The sequence below is a fragment of the Vidua macroura genome, chromosome 7 (assembly GCF_024509145.1).
Source record: "Vidua macroura isolate BioBank_ID:100142 chromosome 7, ASM2450914v1, whole genome shotgun sequence".
NCBI lineage: Eukaryota > Metazoa > Chordata > Aves > Passeriformes > Viduidae > Vidua > Vidua macroura.
In genome coordinates this window covers 8,036,316-8,056,523 of record NC_071577.1, presented here as the reverse complement: position 1 = coordinate 8,056,523, position 20,208 = coordinate 8,036,316, and positions in this window count along the sequence as shown.

Sequence of the window (20,208 nt, the reverse complement as noted above, 5' to 3'; positions counted from 1 at the left end):
GCTTTCAAGTCACAGATTCATTATTTCAAAGCAAAATCTCACCACTATCTCTAATGAATACATTTCTGAGCTAGCAGCAGCTTCACTGCAATACCATTAACTTCTACTTGTGTGCAAACGGATCCTGTCTCAGCATATTTGAATGAGCAAGGCTACCCTGTAACTGCAGTTTTGTTATAAATCTAATAAATAATAATGCAAGGCAAAATTACATTTGCTCTTTATGCTGTCATATCACATCCATTTCATATGGAATGATTTGTCTGCTCTCAAACAAGAGCAGCACTCATCAAGTTCCTCTCCAGTTTTTCCCTTCTGTGCTTCTAAATAGCATTCCCTAATACTGTTGGGAGAGCTAAAAATGGGATTGGGGGGGGAGTGTGTTGCCTAGGAGGCAAAATATCTTCAATGTTCATAAAAAAATAAGTGAAAACAACAAATCTGCATCAACTTTCCTTAAATAACAGCAGGGTGCCAAGGCAGGCAGCAGTGCTCAGAGACAGCTGGGCCTGGTTGGAAAGGGAGGGGAGAGAGACAAAAACCAAAATCAGCATTCCTGAGCACTGATAGGATTCATTTTGCACATTGCAAACATCTCTAAACAGGTTCTACAGTGCAGGACAGCGTTTTAGACTGACCTGTGACAGAAAAACATTTCCTGCACCAGGAGAAACATGAGCTGGTAGCATGTTCTAGCAGGTACCTACAGCTAAGCCAGGCTGACACTTCACAGGGGACCTGCCAGCAGCAGGGAGGGATGCTTCTGCTTGGGGAATATTCTCAGCACTGGATCTGCTTCCTCACTTCCAAAACCACCTTCTGGTGCAAGCCTCCCATGCGTGATGGATCTGGCACCAGGTCCCAGCTGTCCCTGGCAGCCTCCCACGTGCACTGGAGGCAGGGAGCAGCCCCTGTCTGCTCTTCAGAGGCTCAGCAATTAACAATTCATCTGATCATGCAGTATCAAGAGCTGTTAATAACAAACAGCAGCTGCAACGTGAGTAACAACAAAAGAAACAAAAACCAACGGCAGCACTAGAAAAGCAATCCAAAGGAGCTGGTTTCTTCAGGAAAGTGCAGGCTGGTTATCCAGGGGTGAACATAGGGATAAAGAGGTCGAGAGGCAGGACCCAGAAGAGCTGCCTCCTCACATCAGTTCTGGCTGAAAAGATGAAACTGCTCTGCCTTCCCTGGCAGTGTTCCAAACCACGTGAAGGTGGCACTTGGGGACACAGTTGAGTGGTGGCATTGACAGTGTTGGGTTCAGTGACCACAGAGGGCTTTTCCAGCCTTATTGGTTCTGTGTCATTCTATTCCACGGCCCTTGAGCAAAAATCACAAGAAGGGACTGAATGCACCGCAAATGGTCATAAAGGCTTCACTGATCCCCCAGGTTTCTATTGCCACTGCATGAACATTTTCCTTTCTGACTCTGGCAGAGATTTTAATAAACTATTGATCAGGCAGGATGTTTTTGGTACTTATCTCTTCAGGTTGGAACAGCCAGAGGCTGAACTTGGAAAGAAGTGGCTGACTGTCTTCCAAACCAACAAATGCTGAGAACAGGTGAGATCAACCCCTCAGTTAACACAGGTACAGAGGGGTTATTTTGACATATAGGACCACTGCAGGTACTTCTTCAAAATACAGATGTGTCCAGTTCCCTCAGCCCACTGCAGAACTCTGCAGGCATTCCCACCTTGTTTCACATCCCAAAATACTGGAAATTATCCATGCAGACCAAACAGAACACAAGTGATCCGCACTGCAGATAAGGGAGGTGAAAGGCATGTGTCAGAAGAAGAGGTTCAAGCTGGTTGGCTAAATTACCTGACCTAAATACTTCTCCAAAGATTCCATGCTTAATCCTGTTGATATTTGCATGGTGATAGCTGGGGTTTAAGATTTGATCTGTCTGAAATAAAGTGAATAAATTGGGTGATAAATCTTTTAAAATCAAGCTGCAACTCCTATCTCACTGATTTTATCCTTCCTTTGGGACTCAATGCTGTTTGATTAAATACTTGCCCTTTTCTCTCTATTCCATATTATACTAAATTCATTATGATGATTGCTACAATCTGTGTAGCCCTAACTGTAAAAAAGCCTCCTCAGTAAATCTGCTTTGTTTCTGCCAGGCTCTGTAGTGGCTTCAGGACATGCAGGAGAGGACAGTCTCAAGCAGGACCCAGCCTGTGAGATCACTTTGAACAGGGATCCCATCTCTATTCCAGTTCTGGGGGAGTCGAGGAGCCACATTATCACCTGTGGTGAAGATCATGCAAATGACAGAAGGAAAAGGCCCTGAGCCAAGGGAGCAACAACCAGCTGTGAAAAACCTGCAGAGATCATTAAGAACTCACTGCTCTAAAATTTATGGGAAACACCAGTTTCCTGCTGCCTGGGAAAGAAGGAAAAGGGAGGAGGACTTCTAGAATACAGTAGATATTTCAGTTGGAATGAATCAGGTATATAAAAAAATACAGAGTTTCAGAAAGAGAAATCTAAGAATATTTACCCTGAAAAATTAGTTCAGATTTATTTAAATAGAAGAGACAGAAGGGGTCCTTCTGAGTCCTGCAGTACTGCTGCTTATCCAAAGCATTCAAAATTCAAATCAGACCATTAAAAGCAAAAGGATAAAGAATAATGCACAGCTATGACTTTTGTTCACTGCTTCAGCTTTTCTTGACAGATTTTAAATATACTTAAAACCCTGGTATTCCATTATCTCTTAAGTTACTTCTTTTTTATAGTGAATATGCTTTCCTAACCATAACTGGGATGTGGTAGAAAGCTGAGCTTGAATGACAGTGACAGGCTTATAACTACAAACATAAGATGCTGTCTATACAAGCAGTGCATGCATTTTATCAGGAAATAGTGGGCTGCATACACCTCTCCTTCTCCTTTTCTCAACAGATACATCAGCTGTGCTGCTCCTAAATGGGAAAATCAAATAAGTAAATAATCTGTTTAATTTAGTAATGCCTGAGGCTTTAATATGTGAGATTAAAATACTTGATTTCGGAGTATTAGGAGAGTATCAAATAAGTAGGACAACTCTGCAAGCCTCTGATTTTACTCTTCCTGACTTTAATCAATCTCTGCAGTCACTGATCCATGATTGCTGCACTGTGGGTGAAACAGCAAGTGCTTTTTGCCTTGCCCAAAGTGTGGGAAAAGAGCCTGTGCAGCAGAGGAGTCCATAAGCATCCAGTGGGCTGAAAAAGCAGGAATGCGTGCTGCAATCTTGCTGGAGGAGTTGAAAAGAAGGGCTGTGCAAGCTAATTGGTCTGTGCTGACTGCCCCAAACACCGTGTGCTCCAATTCTGAGGAAGAGCATGGAATAAAGGAATAAACCCTGAATAATCATTCCCAAAAGAGGAATCTGCAGCAACGGCATCTCAGAGTTGTGCTGGCCCAGGGACTGCCAGCAAGGGGAAAAAATGGCAAGGAAAGGCAGGACTTGGCTCCCAAGGACCAAACAAGGAAGGAGGGCAGGCTCATCCAGACACCTTTGTGTGCACTGATTGCCAAGTGAGCCATCACTTTTATTATATTCCTTTTTAACCTGCACAGGGCAAGAGGAAGATGGGGTTTCTCAGTATTTTCATAGCTTTGTAAAAATTCCAGCCTTACGGACTAATGCCTCTTGGCATTCCCCATGTGGAAAAGCTTAGCCTGAAAATCCACCAGAAATTCAACCCACCCATCCTAAAAGTCATTCAACTGTATATTTGTAGCACTCTGTCCCTCACCAAAGATGATTGGTTTAAACAAAGCCTTGTGCCAAAGCAACTACAAAGTTTCCAGTTTAGACCAGTTCTGGGCCTGAAGGCTTAAAATACAAGCATAACAACCTGAAAAAACAGGTCTTTAAGGTCTTGCACATGTAAATTAGTCATAAGTACAAAAAAAAAAAAAAACCTCAGCTAGGGAGGACTAATTTTTCTTTGCCTTCATATATTTTATTAATCAGAGCCAGTTTAGCAGGGAAGCACTTGCAGAAAGCACATCAGTCAGCAAACCTGACACTGCCTCTCAGTGAAAGGCCAGCTGATGGTATGTTGCAAATTAACCCCTTTTATCACAAGCAAGAAGCTCTCTCACTCAGAAGTGGTCAGGGAATCAAAGGCTGAAGAACAGTCCCAAACCCATCACACATTGTGTAGCAGCCCCCAGGATGGGGCAGGTGTCCTGCTCTGCTCCCTCACCAGGTCTGTGCCACAATGACACTTTTTCCAGGTGAGACACATCACACTGTGGGACTTGGCACTCAACCAGGATCGCCTCAGTGCTGGATTGTGGATATTCTCAGTTCAGTCAGAGAGAAAAGAGAGAATTCTCCCAGGCCTAGCCTGGGAAAGTTAGGAGAAGGAATGAAAACAATTATCATCTCTCTTTCTGTTCATGTTGTTTGTAGATATGTTGTACCACAGTGTGCTATTCATAGTGCACCAATGGTGTGAGAAGTTTTCACTTTGAGGCCAATCATATTTCACCTTAGCGATCCTGGCTATAAAGGGACACTATTTCCTGCTGATAAACATTCTTCTTTTGCCTTCTGAACCGTGTGAGTCTTCTCGTCCATCCCTGCCTCAACAGCATCTCTGGCTAAACTTAAAAACATCAGTAAAACAACAACTGCTCCGTTTCCTCCTCCAAGAACAAGGCTCACTGCTTCTTCCACGCTTCCAGCCCACAGGAGCTTCAAAGGCATTAATGTTTGAGCTCCAGATGTGAACTTGGATCCCAGTGCTCATCTTGGCTGGAATAAACACCAAGTGGCCCGTGGCTTATTTACCACCAAACTCCAGCAGCAGCAGGCACAGCAATGTGGGCAGCTGGGTATTAAATTGAATTTTATTGCATTTCCCTGGGCTTCCCAGAAGCATTTTGCTCACATTAACGCTGCATTCAGGAGCCCACGAAAGGGAGGGTTAGTAACACAATTTTAAGAGATTTTAAATATTTATAGACTGTGGTTTCATGATTACAATAAAACCTATTGCACTTTTGGGGCATCTCCATTGTTGAGGTCTTCAAGTTCTATGAGGACTGCTCCATTATTAACATGAGGTTGGCAAGTCATTTAATGGGTTTTTTTTAAACACTACGAGCAAATCATTGAAGCAAGCCCATATAACCCTGGAAGGAATTTGTGTGTGCTCTTATAGATACTGTTTGAATCTGGTCTCCAAAGATGACATGATTTTCTCCTTACTCACTGCTTCTGGCTCTAAAGCTAAATTTGTGTCACTTACTCCGAAATGGAGTAAAAGAGAACACAGAAGCAGCATCTGCTGCAAAGGATTCAAGTCTCTGCAGGGCTACACAACTTCGCTCCATTCCTCAGCATGCATTTTTCAACACCACAGCCTCCCAGAAGCTTTGACAAATGGGCAGGCATATTTTAAGGGGATCAGGGAAGGAAAAATAATTTGTATCACCTTTTGACTGCTCTAGTAGTAAGGTTTTTGGTACTCTGTTTTCTGCTAATTGTGACCCCAAACGCATACATATATATCGATAGACACACATTTGTAGGGATTATTTGTTTGACTGGTTAGGGGTTTTGCCTAAGATTTGTAAAGGGGATGTAACCAACTGTTCCCATACCCAGAAGGGTATGTCAGCCTGCAGCATTTCAGCCTGAAATTTCCAGCACCAAATGAACCTTTTGATTTTGTACGAGACGGGCAGCACCAAGAACAAATAGACAGACTTGTTTACCTATCTTTCCAAAAATCAGCTTCTAATTAATCATTATTAAGTGGAAATACAGAAATGTCTTGTCTGGCATTGATTATTAACATCAGGAAATGACTGTATGGGGTAGAAAGCATCTGGTTTTAAACTGCAGAGATCTACTAAGACCTGACTTGCCTCCTATAGACACAACTCCTGTTTCTCACAGGAGGTAAAGGTGCTGAACCCCACTGTGCCAGATGCTCTGAGAGCCATGAGTGACAATGACTGCACCTCTCCATGAGCAGGGATTAAGCAAAGTCATGGCTTCCCTAAAAAACTGGTTCTGTTTGTAAGGACACTGGAGGTATTTCAGCCATGTGGATCAAATCCAGCTGCTTTCTTCAGCAAAAATACACATTACCTCTACAATTATTTTTAAAATTCCATTTCTTAAAATGTTAGCTTCTGATCAGAGCATATAAAATTACTTGATTTAATTTAAACCCAAAGGAAACTTTAAGATCTCAGCATTCCTGTAGCCAAAACCAACACCATGGCACCATCTTCTGGGCACTTCATAAAGCAAGTTCTGGAAAAGCCACAGGTACAGGCTGCTTGTTCCATCCCTGAGCTCAGACAGAAGCACTGTGTCAAAAAACCTTCTAAACTCTGAAACTCTTCATATCCAGCTGTTTTGGAAGGTATTTTACAAGTTCAACAGCAGGTTTAAGAGAATTTATGTACATTTTTGGTACAATTGTATCACCAAAAAATCATAAAAAAAATATAAAAAGCAATCCTCAAACCCTGCAGGTAACATGAATCTCCACAGAATCCTCAATGGGAATCCTAAATCAGACATGTGGATATAGATCCTGCCTTCAGGAGTAAAACCACTGCTGTGATGAAGGTTTTTTGTTTTTGCAGAAAAAAATTCATCTGATTTCTAGCCCATATTTTGATGCTGGTTTTAACCACAAAACCATATGTGGCTTGAAACTCCAAGTCCTGACACAGTGACACACTACATCAATCTATCCAAAATGCCCAAAAATCTTATTTTTACAAGGCCAGCAGAAGAAGGGGAAGAGGAGTAGGATACTTTTACATCTAAATCTGTCTCCATTTGGGTTAGCAGTTCTTTTCATATACAACTTTCCAGCTGACAGAAGGAACAATTGCACTTGGAATTCCATAAAAAATTGCCTGTTACCTGCTTGCTAATTTTGTGTCTTTTCTATCCGTGAATGTTTTGTCAGCAAGACTGTAAAGACATGAAGAAAGCAATTTCTGTATTCACAGGTTTTACATTTCAATTTGGACCTTTGAGGAGCAGGTTAAGAGTGCACAGAATTACTGAGGATGAGGAGCAGAGAAATCTGTTTAAGAACTCTCAAAGACCACACCATAAAGATTGAATTTCCCTGTAAAATAATTTGGGCATCACAACAATTGAGGCTACAGATGAAGAAGCAATGGTTGGGATTTCATACAAGTTCTTCCTTGTATTTGTCTGTCTTGTCCCTGAGCCAGAGGTCAGGGGCTCAGATAAAGTCACTTTTGCTCCAGCACCCTGGTATTCCCTTCTGGGCTGTGGGGAAGTCACTCTTGGATCAAAGCCACAGGTATCAACCTCACAAGAGAAATGACTGAACAGTGTGAAGGGGCATCTCACGCCATTTTTCAGTGGCAATAGAGCTGAAAACTGCATTTCAATTGCCCTTGGTGAGAAGGTTTCTGAACAGAGAGGAAAGCATTCTGTGCCTGGCAATTCCAGGCTATTGTAGCAGATGTCACTGAAAATAATCTCCTACAGCCCTGCATTCACCTGCAGTTCTCCTGACACTGCTGCCCTGGATTCCTCCTCCTTGTTAGAGATTAAAATGGCTGCAGTCAAACTGAAATACCACACTATTGCAAAAATCTGTTTGGGAATTCAAAACTCAGGGATGACTGCACTCTGCAACAGCTCTGATGCCCTGCTGACACTTTAACATCCTTCCTCCCTCCACTCTCAGCAGTAAAACCAGCTCTAGGACTTTTCTGTGTTTTCATTGTAGTTGACTGATTTCTGCTGAGTGTCTTTGCCCTCTCCTCCCCTTCTCGTTCAGTTGCACCAAGCTCACAGGCAGAGAAAGATTTAAAACACGAAGCATCCAGGAGAAAACTGAAATCCTGGCTCACCCTGCCTCATGCAGGCAAGGCAGGCATGAAAATCACCCTGAAAATTCAAATCTCCACAGTCTTTCAAGTGCCTCCTTGAGAAACTCTCCAGTGATCAAATTGTTCCTAGACCTGCTGAAGCTTATTAAGAAACACCTCTGTAAGCAGAAGCAAGACTGCTCTGCCGACTGCTTTATCTCAGTGGAGAATTTGTTGGGTATGGATCCTAATTGGCTTCTCTAGAATTCAGTCCTGACACTGGCAGCACACATGGAGAGGTCTCCAGAGGCTGAGCTCCTGCTGCTGTTGGAAGCACAAAACAGCTCCCAGGGTTTACAAGACCGAGGGCACTCAGAAGGGACTTAAAGACCCAACTAAAATTGTACAGCACTGACTCAGCAGTAACCTAGTGCAGGACCTCTACAAAGTAAACTGGACAGAAAATTGAGCCATCACCATCTCAAGCACCTCCTGTCCTGCCATCCCTTCTGTGTATATCAGAATTCACAGATACAGACCAAACACCAACATGATGCACGTTGAAATCAGAACCAGAAAGACTAAAAATACAAATAGTAAGTACAAATAATAATAACTTCTTCTTTTATAAGAATGAAATACAAAGTGGTCTTGGCTGCTCCGAGCTGACAAGGCATTGGTTTGGGCTTATTAAGTACTCAGCTGGGAGGCTGGAGAACTGGACTCACTGTTCCTGCCCCTGACATCATGCTCTAAAACAAAACTATTAAGCATTGTCAGCATTATATTTCATTAGAAGAGACTTCCTCATGGACATAGGTGTAAAACTCCCCCTGGACTCTCAGCATGCAGCACTGCTGCTGGGAGACAATCCAGAGTTAAGGATAATGGGGAAACACAGGGAATTACAGCTGCACTGCATGCAAGTGCATCCCTAAGTGCCCAGGAGAGACCCAGGTACCAAACACTGCCTGAGCTCACTGGAGAAAAAAAAAAGAACCTCATTTTCTCTCACATTTGCTCTGGCTGCTTGCCAGGGGTTTAGAATCAATTCCTGCATGGATTTCCAGACTTTCTAGACTTTTTATGCTCATATATATGCATATAAAATCTCAGAGCACTCAGTAAGGTGTTTGGAGTGTGATCAGCACAGACTGGGAGGGAAGCCAGCTCCCAGAGGCCACAGTACATGCAAAGCAGACCCATTTAAACACAGATTTCATTCTTCATCTACTTAAGATAGGGCTACATTTAGCTGTATTTCTCTGCTGGACTTTAATATACACATAATATACACAAATATGTATGATACATATATTAAACAATTACAGTTTGAAACACAGAACTGGCAGGAAAAATAATACTGCTCATCAACTGAATTCTTCCAAAGGAAAAAAAAAAAAATACCAAGTGCTGGGTCCCTGTGAGTGAACACAGGCTTGGACCCTGTTTCATCACCAGGGCACATGGGCATTGCCACACTCTTGGCAGGTTGAGCTGCCTTGAGTGGCACAGATGAAATTCCCAAGTTTCACCTCCTCTGCTTTCCTATTACACTTTAGAGTATGTTATATCCACACTATAACATTATACTATTCTCTTTAACACACACAAAATCGTCTTTCACAAAGTTATTTTGAGCCTCTTGCACCAAAGCAGAAAATTAACTCCTCTAAGAAGCTGCAGTGCTCTGTGACTTTTTCAAGCCTACAGTATCTAGAAGTCTGCAAGAGCAAGAAGCTTAGGAACTCCATAACCAGTTTGTGACTCTTGCTGCCAGAGAGAAGAGGGACCCAAACCTCAGCTTGAGGGAAAAGCTCTGCAAGGTCACCCCCAGCAGATACAGCCCAAAACAGAACACAAGTACCCTGGTCTAGGAGACAGAATCATGAATTTACTCATCTCAGAATTCACTTTCCTCCCACACTCTGCCAAAGGGTACCAACACCTCAAACTGCTGCAGCTGCTCTCTGTGTGAGCATGAACCCTAAATCCTTCCACTGGATCTCCAGGATTAGTCCAGCTTTACATTGTTCAAGCCAGGTTAATTCACCCCTTTACGTCTTTCCCCTCCGCCCCATCCCCTCTGTGCCTCTCATGAATTTTGATAACTAAAAATGTAGAGTTTAATACCCTCTTAGCCATTGCTCTATTACCCAACATGAATCATATCTACTTGTTGTATTGAAGGGAGGAAATTTGGTCAAAGAATAACCTAGGTATGAATTTCTGCTCTTTGACATGCAGCTGAGTCCCTGAGTGCAATAGAGAAACAGCTAAGAAAGATACTCAACCACAAATCTGTTATTTCATGGAGCTCTATACACCCAATTCCTTTGCAGTTACAAAAAATTATATTTTATTTTAACTGGAAAGGCAACAAAATTCAGAGCAGCATCCTTAAAATGCCACCATGGGGATTTGTTCTCTGAATCAGGAAGGGGAGGGACAGTGGAGTGAGCCACTCCTTTTGATCCAGGTTTCTTTTTCCTAAAACACCTAGAAATAAAAATAAATGGCCCCAGTGGCCAGCAATTTTCCTCTTTTCCAAGGAACTCAGAGACTAATATGTCACTTTGAGACAAAAGAGACTTTGGCTGCAGGGTTGTTCAACACACTGAAAATTACTCTTATTTCTGGCACTCTGCTAAGAATGCAACCTGCCTCTGTTCATTTCTCTCATAATTTTGCTGTTTCCAAACACACAAACAAGCAAACAATCAGCTCAATGGGCTACTACTGATTGCAGTCTCTGTGGAAAGAGTGAAATGTGAGCTCTTCAGCTGGAAAGTGGCAGATCCAAAACATCCAATAAATATCAGAAGGGACAGGGGGTCCTGTCTCACCATCCCCAGCCCTCTCCTGAGGTCCTTGTCAGCTCAGGTATCTCCCTCAAAAGGCTGACAAACACCAAATCCTGGTGGCAACTCTTCCCTTCACTCTATTTCTAACCACAGTGAAGCTAAACAACAAAATGCCTTTCAGCCTACACCACCATGCCAACCTCCCAGTACTTTTTGAGCAAGCAAAAAGGTTTTCAAAGCTTATCTATTTTTTTATTTTTTTTTTTTAAGACTCTATCGTTGTTATTTGAAAACTTCCTCTTGCCAGGTCACTGTGCTGCTTCAGGGCTCTCCTTTCCTGTTTGACAGAGCCCTGAGGCTACAGACTGGTTTTCCAGGTGTGCCACAGATGTGGGCAGTGCCACACTTCCTCTGAATGCTCTTTGGAAACCAAGGGTCTCAGCACAGAGGTTTTATCCACTTTCTTTTAGTTCACTGTTCAGCAGCAACCTACAGACCCAGTGGTGAAGAGCATTTTCATAGGACAGCAAGGATGAAACGTGGAGAAGAGTCATGGATGAAATAGGTATAGATCCCTGACCTAGCTACCTATAAAAAATAAAAAGACTGCAAGGCCTTCAGGCTGCCCAAAAACCAAGCAACTCCCAAGTTCTTATTTATCTTATTAGCCTAGAGTAAAAGTAAACTATAACTGTTGGATTTGGGCTTTATGGTTCTTAAGAATTTAGGGATTAAGTTGTACTGTGAAGAAGAAACTGTGACAACCCAAAGCTTAAAACTGAGGAAGGTTCCAGCATCTTCAAGGTGAATTTATGCTAAAATATATCATATTTCAAAACCAGAACCATGGGTTTTGCCACAGATTATTACAGTTTATTAACACTTTATTAAAATAATTAAATTAGTTATTAAATTATTGAAATTGTGAGGGAAAGATGCCCAGTGCTTTCGCCTCTTTCACCAGCTGCTACCCCTCCCTCTGCCTAATGCAGACTGCTGGGAGAGAGTGCATGGAAGGAGCTCACCTGGCACTCCCAGAGTCCTCACTGGGCAAATTCCCACCTCAGCCAATCTGGCCAATCCCACTGATGTGACAGTGGAAAAGAACGAGCCCAGTGCATCCAACTTGGTGACAAGTCCTGGCAGATTCCATTGCAGGAAGAGCAAGAGTGTTTTAGGCTTAGATGGAGAGGCTTTCATGGCCTCCATATTTGCAGAACAGAACAGGGGGGGGAATTGATAAATCTTCATCAAACAGTAGGTGGAACAGCAAACAAAAGACTAGATAACCTCAGTTTTAAAGCTGGTTGTTTGCCCTGGCTTTGCTATAAACTAGCTATTCCTAACCCAAGGAAAATAATGAAGTCATCTGCTGTGGCTTTAATGAGAATGCCTTATAGTAGCCATCAATTTAAAACTAATAAAGTTTAATTAAAATTGGTTCTCTGCACCCATGTTTCTGCAGAGCAAGCATCTGGATTTGTGTTCACATGCACAAGATGGGAAAATAAGCTTTGGAAAGGATGGCTGTGGGATTGCATCTCCCACCACTCCACATGAATTCCAAGTTTGCAGGAGGTGGAATTTGTTTTCCGCCAGATAAACGGGACAGAAACTACACAGCCTGAATTTTATCTCAGTTGTGAAAAACATCTGTACAGCTCTCGGTGTTCCCTGACAGAACACAGGCTGAACTGGCTATTGATATGTACCATATTCTGTTTGTTACTAATGATCCAAGAGAAAGTTAAATGGATACGCTGAGCACCTCCGTTTTGTGGCTTATATTGCAACAAAATGAGAATTTTACCCTACAAGCAATAGACACACCAGTACAACTTTTTACTGCTCTCTGTTTAGAGCCTCATAATTCCTGGCATGTATCACTGCAAGATTTTGGTCCTCCCAAAAGCATCCTGAAGGTCACTATTCCCACATTCCTGAAGTTCAAGTGTCCTGTCTTTGGCAAGCACAGCAGCCCATCAGTAACCACAGTGCAGTGCAACAACCAGCAATACTCATAAGAACCCAGCTAAATCTTTAATTCTTTCTCAGACAACAGGAGGAAGGAGGCTGATGGGTTTAGGATTCATAACACAAGCTGCAGAACTCTCTGGAAGCTGTCAGAAGGCGATACAGGCACAGACTTCACGCAGGGGTTGAGTTTTATCAGCACTCCTGAAGTTGCTCTGAGTTTTACAGAATCAGATCCTAACCCAAAATCCTAAAGCAAATCTAAGGGACTTGTTCAAATTTATTCACTTGTTCAAATTTATTCCTTTGGGAATAAATCCATTTATTCACTGGGCCCCTGCAGAGAGGCTGTAACCAGCTGCCTTTAGTGGATATTTCTGCTTTCCACAGCTCTCCCTCACAGCTTTGCTGGCAAGTCCATCACATTTTCAAGAAGTACCTCAAAAGGATATTTATTAAAAATTACCATCATTTCATCCAATGCTACAGATGAAGTCCTCCAGTTTCATCCACTCTGCTTTCCTATCATACCTTAGACTATACAATATTTATAATCTTATAAATATATAACTCAGTACAGCTGTTTTTCCAGTTCTGACAACAGCCTCTGCTCCCTCATCTGTATCACTCTCTAACCTGCATGTTCTTTAGAATGATTTTTTTTCCTTCATTTTTTTCTTTTTATGATATATTTTACTTTTGTATGCAATCAAGGCATTTTTACCCAAGCTGGCAAGAGAAGTGGAATGGGAAGTAAATTAATTTTCAAAGCAATTAGGACACTCCAAAAATAGTATGGAAAAAAGGTGGCAAAATGCAGCACTGTAAGATTTTGCTTCACTAGAAAGAAAGAAAAACAGTGGCTGCTCATAAAAATGCCAAGTGAATTAATGTTTCATTAAAGAAAAAAAAATCCAGTGACACAAAAGACTAATTCAGGTCTCAACATGCCACATAGTCACTGTTTACTATTCCCACAGATAAAGGGTAAAATATATTCATGGTCTGGTTGTCTGTGCAGGTATTTATTTCACCTAAGTCAGCTGCTCTGGGATACTCAGTGCCTTTAGAGAACAGCTACAGCAAAAACAATTACCTTCTCTTAAAACAAAGTTACTTGAAAACTAAGAAGTATAATAAATACTAATCTTCCTAACCCATAGTCCTGACCTAAAGACAAGTAATATTGGAAATGAAAAACATTCATCTCTTGATTTTCCCAACCCAGAGACTTTGTTCATGATGTATGAATTGTCAGTTTACCTAAAATACATCTTTGTGTTGTTTGAAATACCCTGGAAAGTGGGATAGCTGCTTCAGAAAAATTTAAAAAAACTAGGAAAAAAACAAAAGGCACGGGATGGGATGAGAATTTATGTTACACTGCTCTTATTGTGGGCTACAGATGAGCATCAAAAGTGCTGAAGGGCAGTATTTTAATGGGTTACAAGACATCAGCTACAGCATTCCTTGACCTGTTTCCAGGCTGCTCAGCAGTCCAGTCTTTATTTATCAAGTAGGTCACCCTTTCCTCCAGTCTAATAAAGGCTTACAGGGCAATTTATGGACTTGCACAAGAGCTTTATATCAGTAGTGGGTCCAGTCGTGCCTAGAAGCTTCCAGGACAGGAATACCCTTTCAGAGCCATGGTAAAATCTTTTGATCTCATGAATTTATGTATTTGGTTGGCAAACTTTTAGAATCTGCAATTACATCGCCAAGTTTTGAAAAATAAATCAGGAAAGAAGAAAACCAAGTAACCCCTGTGGCACTAGGAAGCCACAGGATATGTGTGGATGTACTGTACACACAGAACATTTCAAATTCTTTCCCCACACAGGTCATCACACTTCCACTCTAATTTTCAGACTTTTTCTCTAAAGAGGTCTGAGTCAGGACTAACTTTTCCACAGAAGCAGGCTCACAAAATAGCAACAATGAATATGAAAAGGGAAAGCATGAAATTGAAATTTGCAGTCATCTCTCACATCAGAAGCTCACCTCTCAGTTTTCTCAGTCTTACTTCCCCATTAAAGGAATTTTTTCCTCCTGTCTACACATAAATTATACACATGTTATGCATGCAATTATGTGCATAAATTATAATGATTTTAATTGCTCTATCTTCTTCAAAAAGACAGATACTCTATTTATGCATGCTCCCTCTCCATGTAAGCAAAGTATTTCTCTGCTCTGGAATTAATTACAAACAACTTGAAGTTGTACTGTCAAGTGAGAGAACTTGAATAGTTTTGAGGCTGATTTCACCTGCATATAGCAAACAGTTTTACAGTAAAGTAGATGGATAGATTTTTGTTCAAGGAATTCTTTATGATGCTTCAACTTTTACCAAAATTACCAGACTTTTTTCCATTCGCTTCCCCCCACACGCTGTTTTAGCAAATGCTTTGCAATCTCAAATCCATCCTGGATTTCAATAGTTATTCACAAAGCTATTGAGGAAAAAACATGGTGAATTTTCACTTTCAGAGTTTACAGATCTGATTTCCCCACAGAAATCAGTGTCTGAGAACTGTAGGGGTCAAACCCCACAGGAGTCAGTGTTTTACCCATGATTAGTTTCAGTGGAGGCTGAATTTTTTGCTCTGTTTAAAAAACACAGTGAGTGTTTGAGAAAAGAGAGTATTTCAGGAAATAAATATTGCTGGAATTGTTGGAAATTGAACTCTTTTTTTTTTCCTCTTCTCCTTCATTTTACATTTGACACATATTACTTTTTCTAATGCTACTCCCTTTATATCATGGCTGCTTTTGTCAAACAGTGTTGGTACAACCATAGCATTCATGTAGGGCCAGAACTTTGCTGGTAAGCACAAGAACAAGTTGGTCTTCCAAAGATAAAGTCTAAAAATCCTTTTTTTTATTCTATACTGATCTGTTACACAGCACAAATTTTTCTTTGAATTGTTTCCCACCTCACAAAATACATTCCAGAGATATAATTTTATATTTTAAGAAATACACAAGACTAGTTATCATTTTCTTTGAACACCACAAATGAGGACTGCCACTTTTCTAACCGGGCAGCTGTTGACAAGAGCCATTTAAGCTGCCACACACACACTAATGAACAGCTGTGCACTCTGTGGGCTTTTGGAAAGGTAAAAAAAAAAACAGATTAAAATGCTTTTAAGCAGCAGAAGCTGGGCTGTGCAAGTGGGAACAGCTTTTTGCAAGAGCAGGGCAGTGCTGGAAAGGAATCCTGCCAGCCCACAAACACAGTGGCACCATTGCACACTGTGGTGACAGCAAGGGGCTCCAAGCTGGTGTCAAGCTCTCAAGGACAGCTGGAACTCTGCTGATGCAACTTTCCTAGCTTTAAACCACTGACCTACAAGAGTCCTTGCAGCAGCTACTGGTACTGAACATTTCTATCCACTTTTATTGGCTGCTGCTGCTGCCAAGGAACTCATCAACTCAAAAGTGCCACATGTGTCCTTCAGCGTAAAATCACAAATTGTTGTTAGTAACAAATACCTTCATTGTTCACAGGAGTGTTTAATCCTGGTGCTTTTAAACCAAAGACTGTTAACCTGATGAATACTCAATTTCTTTTTATAAATATTGATCATTGAAGCTCACAGTGTTCTCATCTGATGAAGATACAACAACAGTTTTCACTCTCAGGACCTGCACTGGTCTGCTGCAGCACTGGTTGAAATCCAAGCATTTGGTCAAGCTTGTTTCCCTGGCTCCTGGCTTTGCACAGGACATGAGAATTATGTGTTTCCCACTCGTGCCAGCCTGCAGTCCTTAGAGGAGAGTGACAGAGTCAGCACTGCACTGCAGAAAATAATCCTGGGCAGGCTCACCCAGGTGGCATTCTGATCCCAAATGCTGGAACTAGGGGAACATAAAGAGGTAATGATAGCACAGAGTTTGTTTCTACAGTCTAACCTTGCTTAGCTTAAACCACTGCTGGGTGCATTTTAAAAGGAATTGCCTCGAAAACAGATCCTGTTCCATACTCCTTAGGTGTAACAACCTTGCACTCGGATTGCAAACATGAAAAAAAATGAAACACATTTGAATTTCAACACAAACCATTTTTTTTCTGATTTTCACTAAAGACTGCAATAAAATCTCTGCTTTATATGCATTGTTTTGCGTATTTGCAAACAAGTTTGCACATCTGAAAACTACAAAAGGACAGTTTAATTTTGCACATGAGTGCATGCAAGCATGTGCAGATTTTGTATTATCAGTACAGTTCGTACAATATGCACCAAAAATTTTAAAACCTTTCTATATATTTTCTTGTCATCAAAAAATTATATTCTGATATTCACTGGTGTTTTTTTCTATTCAGCAAGACACTGATGCTTAAAGTAAGCTCTAGGCCTCCTGTGAAGCCTACACTAAAGTCCCTATTATTTAAACCTGTCATCTCAAAGCAGCATATCCCTGAATAATTTGCTAAATGGGGATGTCTTAAGAAATTGCATATTTCATCCTGGAATTGGGACCTTCATCCTCAGACTGGCCCAACATGAACCTGAGCTGATCATTGCCAATAAAAAGTTACCTGGGACTGCTGTCAGTCTGTTCCACAGTACAAGCTCAAAGCAAAAATAAAGAAATTCATAAGCAGCACTCAACAGTTCTTTAAAATAGTCCTGATGGACAAAAAAAAAAAAAACAAAACAAAACAAAAACAAAAAACCTAAAGATTTAATTTGTTAATACAAGAATATGTTAAAAGAAAATCCTCAATGAAATAACAATGAGGCACTGGAACTAGTAATCTCTGGAGAACAAAGGTCCCTCCAGCAAACCAGCCCAACCCAGTATTTGCAGACTGGTGGAGGCAGAAACAGAACATAAATCACATTTTGAATTACGGGTTTTTCTATTCTCTTGAACACTGAAATGTTTTAGAACTTAATAAATGTTTTATTTTTATAAATGTAGCTTGCATTTCCATGAATAGAAGGATTCTCTCTGCAGCACCAGAAGGACAGGCAATTAAGGAATGAGCTGATCAACCCCATTATGTGACAAGGGACAACACGAGAGACTAATTAGGTCAGTCCCATTTCATTTTTCTCCAGTAAAACTGTGTCTGCTAGGCAAGGAGTTACAAGTTGTAATTAAAATAAATTATGAATTAGCCCATTACCCAGCTTCTCATTTGGGCCAAATGTAGGTTTCCCATTTTAAAAGAACATATTGAATTTTGGATTTCAACACTAGCAATACTGAGGAAGTTTCTTTGATTTTTCTAACATAAAAAACAGAGGGTTTTTTTTATTTTCATAAAATGAAAACAAAACCACTGTTCCTTGTTTCTTTTAAGTGAGCTTGTACATTTTGTAAACCAACTTGAGATACCCTGTTGCTCTGATTTATGGTTTTATTTGGTTTTATAGAAGGAAAAAAAGACCTTAAACTGACAAAATCTGATGAAAGAAAATATAAACCTAAATGGCATCACTAAAGGGATGACTAAAGGAGTAGATGCACACATAGCTTACATTACTAAGCCCAATATTGTAAAAAACTTTGTTTCAACACAACAAATATCCTAATTATCACTCCCAAGCCAACTTGCTTCTGTTTTCCTAATTTTAAAAACAACGTGAGAGTTTTAGCTGGATCTGACTCTTGATCTCTTCTCAATTACTTAAGACCTGCAGACCAAAATCAATCTAATATGACCACTTTTAACAGCACCTAAATCTTTAATTAGAATTTTTTGAAGTGACTATTGGATACCAAGTGACATCCTTTGTTCCACTCATACTTCTAGTGGGCAGAAGCAAAGCTGATGTATGTGACCAGAAAATGTCATATGGGGGAAAAATGTGTGTGCAGGCACTCAGTTGGTAAGACCACCCCAAACAGCACTTCTGCCTCAACCTCTGGTGTCTTTTTTACCTTTCAGAAAGTTCTTTCTCATCTTGAGAATCTTCTGCAGAGGTCTTTGTTTAAAACCACACTGCCTGAGGAGAGACCACGTGAAATCTTACCTGCAGCCACCAATTTTAACACATTCTAGTCAAACACATTTGGATCAATACCTGGGACTGTCTCTTGAATTGCTTCAAAATGCCAGGTCAGGAGCTCCTTGGGTTTTTTTGCAAGCACCTCTGCCAGCTTTCAAAGCCATGTGGCCCCTCCAGAGGCCAAGCCCTGCCAAGACTTTGGTGGCAGAAATACACACTTGGATTTTCTACAGGCCATACTCCTTCCACCAAGATGCTAATTTTAAGCTTATGTTCCTTATCCTCGGGGAGAAAAATATTTATATAGTAATTTATATAGATTATTACAATCTGAGGGGGGGAAAAAAATGAGAATTTGGTGCATTACTTCTATTTGCCACCAAAATCACAATCCACCAAAACATTCCTACCAAAGTTGGGGATCTTTTAAAATAAAAAAGAAATCTTTCATGAGTGTATTAGGATAGGTCTGGTTTTTGTAAGGTAGCTGAGCATTTAAATCTCAATCTGACAGGACCTCTCTTAGGAGGGAAAAAAGCCAAGCTTTTTTTCCCCCTCACTTAGGGGAAAAAAAGACCTATCAGCTGCTGCAGTGTGCAGTTGACACTTCAGATACAGGAGGATTCCACCCTGTCTCCTTTGTGTAAATAATATTCCTTTGTTCTCTTTTACTGAGAGATCTCTATTGCTTCTGCAGGAGCCTGGGACTTAAACTTTCATGTATGTAATTCTTGCTGCTACCCCATAACACACCAGCCCCTTCTTTGCTATTTCTGTTCTCCTCTTTGCTGTTGTGACACAAAGCCAGCTGCACTGGAGTGACAACACTTGTGTACAGCTCTTGGCTTTGAGCTGATTACATTTGAAGATGACAAGGTAAAACATTATTTCCACCCCTCTCAACACACTTGGGTCCTGTCTGCAAAATCAGAGGGGGCACAAAGGAGGGGAGCAGGCACCTCCACCTCTGTGTGTCTGTGCCCCAAAAGAAAAGGTGCACTAACACAGCCTTACCCACAGTTTTCTAGCAGAAGCAGCCCAACACCAAGTTCTCTTCAAATAAAATAAATTTGCTCGTTCCATAGTGACATGAGCAAGAAGGGAAGAATGTTTTTTGTTGCAGTGCTAAACCAGACTCTGATCCACATTTGTAACTCCAGATCCACCCTGTAACCTTTGATGCCTTGAGAAGGCTGACCTAGAGCAGAGGCTAGATGGAGTTAAAGAATAAAGCAGGGATTTATTAAAAGGCCTCAATGGATCCACCTGGGGCAGCACAAGAGCCCAGCCAGGGCTGCACCCAAGATGAACCAAAATGGTCACAAAATGGACAACTCGTCACAGGGTCTCTCACTTTTATAAGTTTTGCTCCATTTGCATATCGGAGTTAATTTTCCAATTACAGCTTTATGTTATGAAGTCCCATCCTTCTTGTTTTTCTCTCTTCAGTCCACATTGTTTATGCTCTTGGGCCTGAGATTTGGATCATTTGTCCTTGGTCCCCAGCTGGAGAAGGAATTGTTTTGTCTCCCTGCTCTGTGAAGAGAGCTCACCATCCCTAATATGAAGTTCAGAACTACACACTAAAGCAGCAGAGAGTCTGAAAAACATAAAAGCTAAAACCTGAG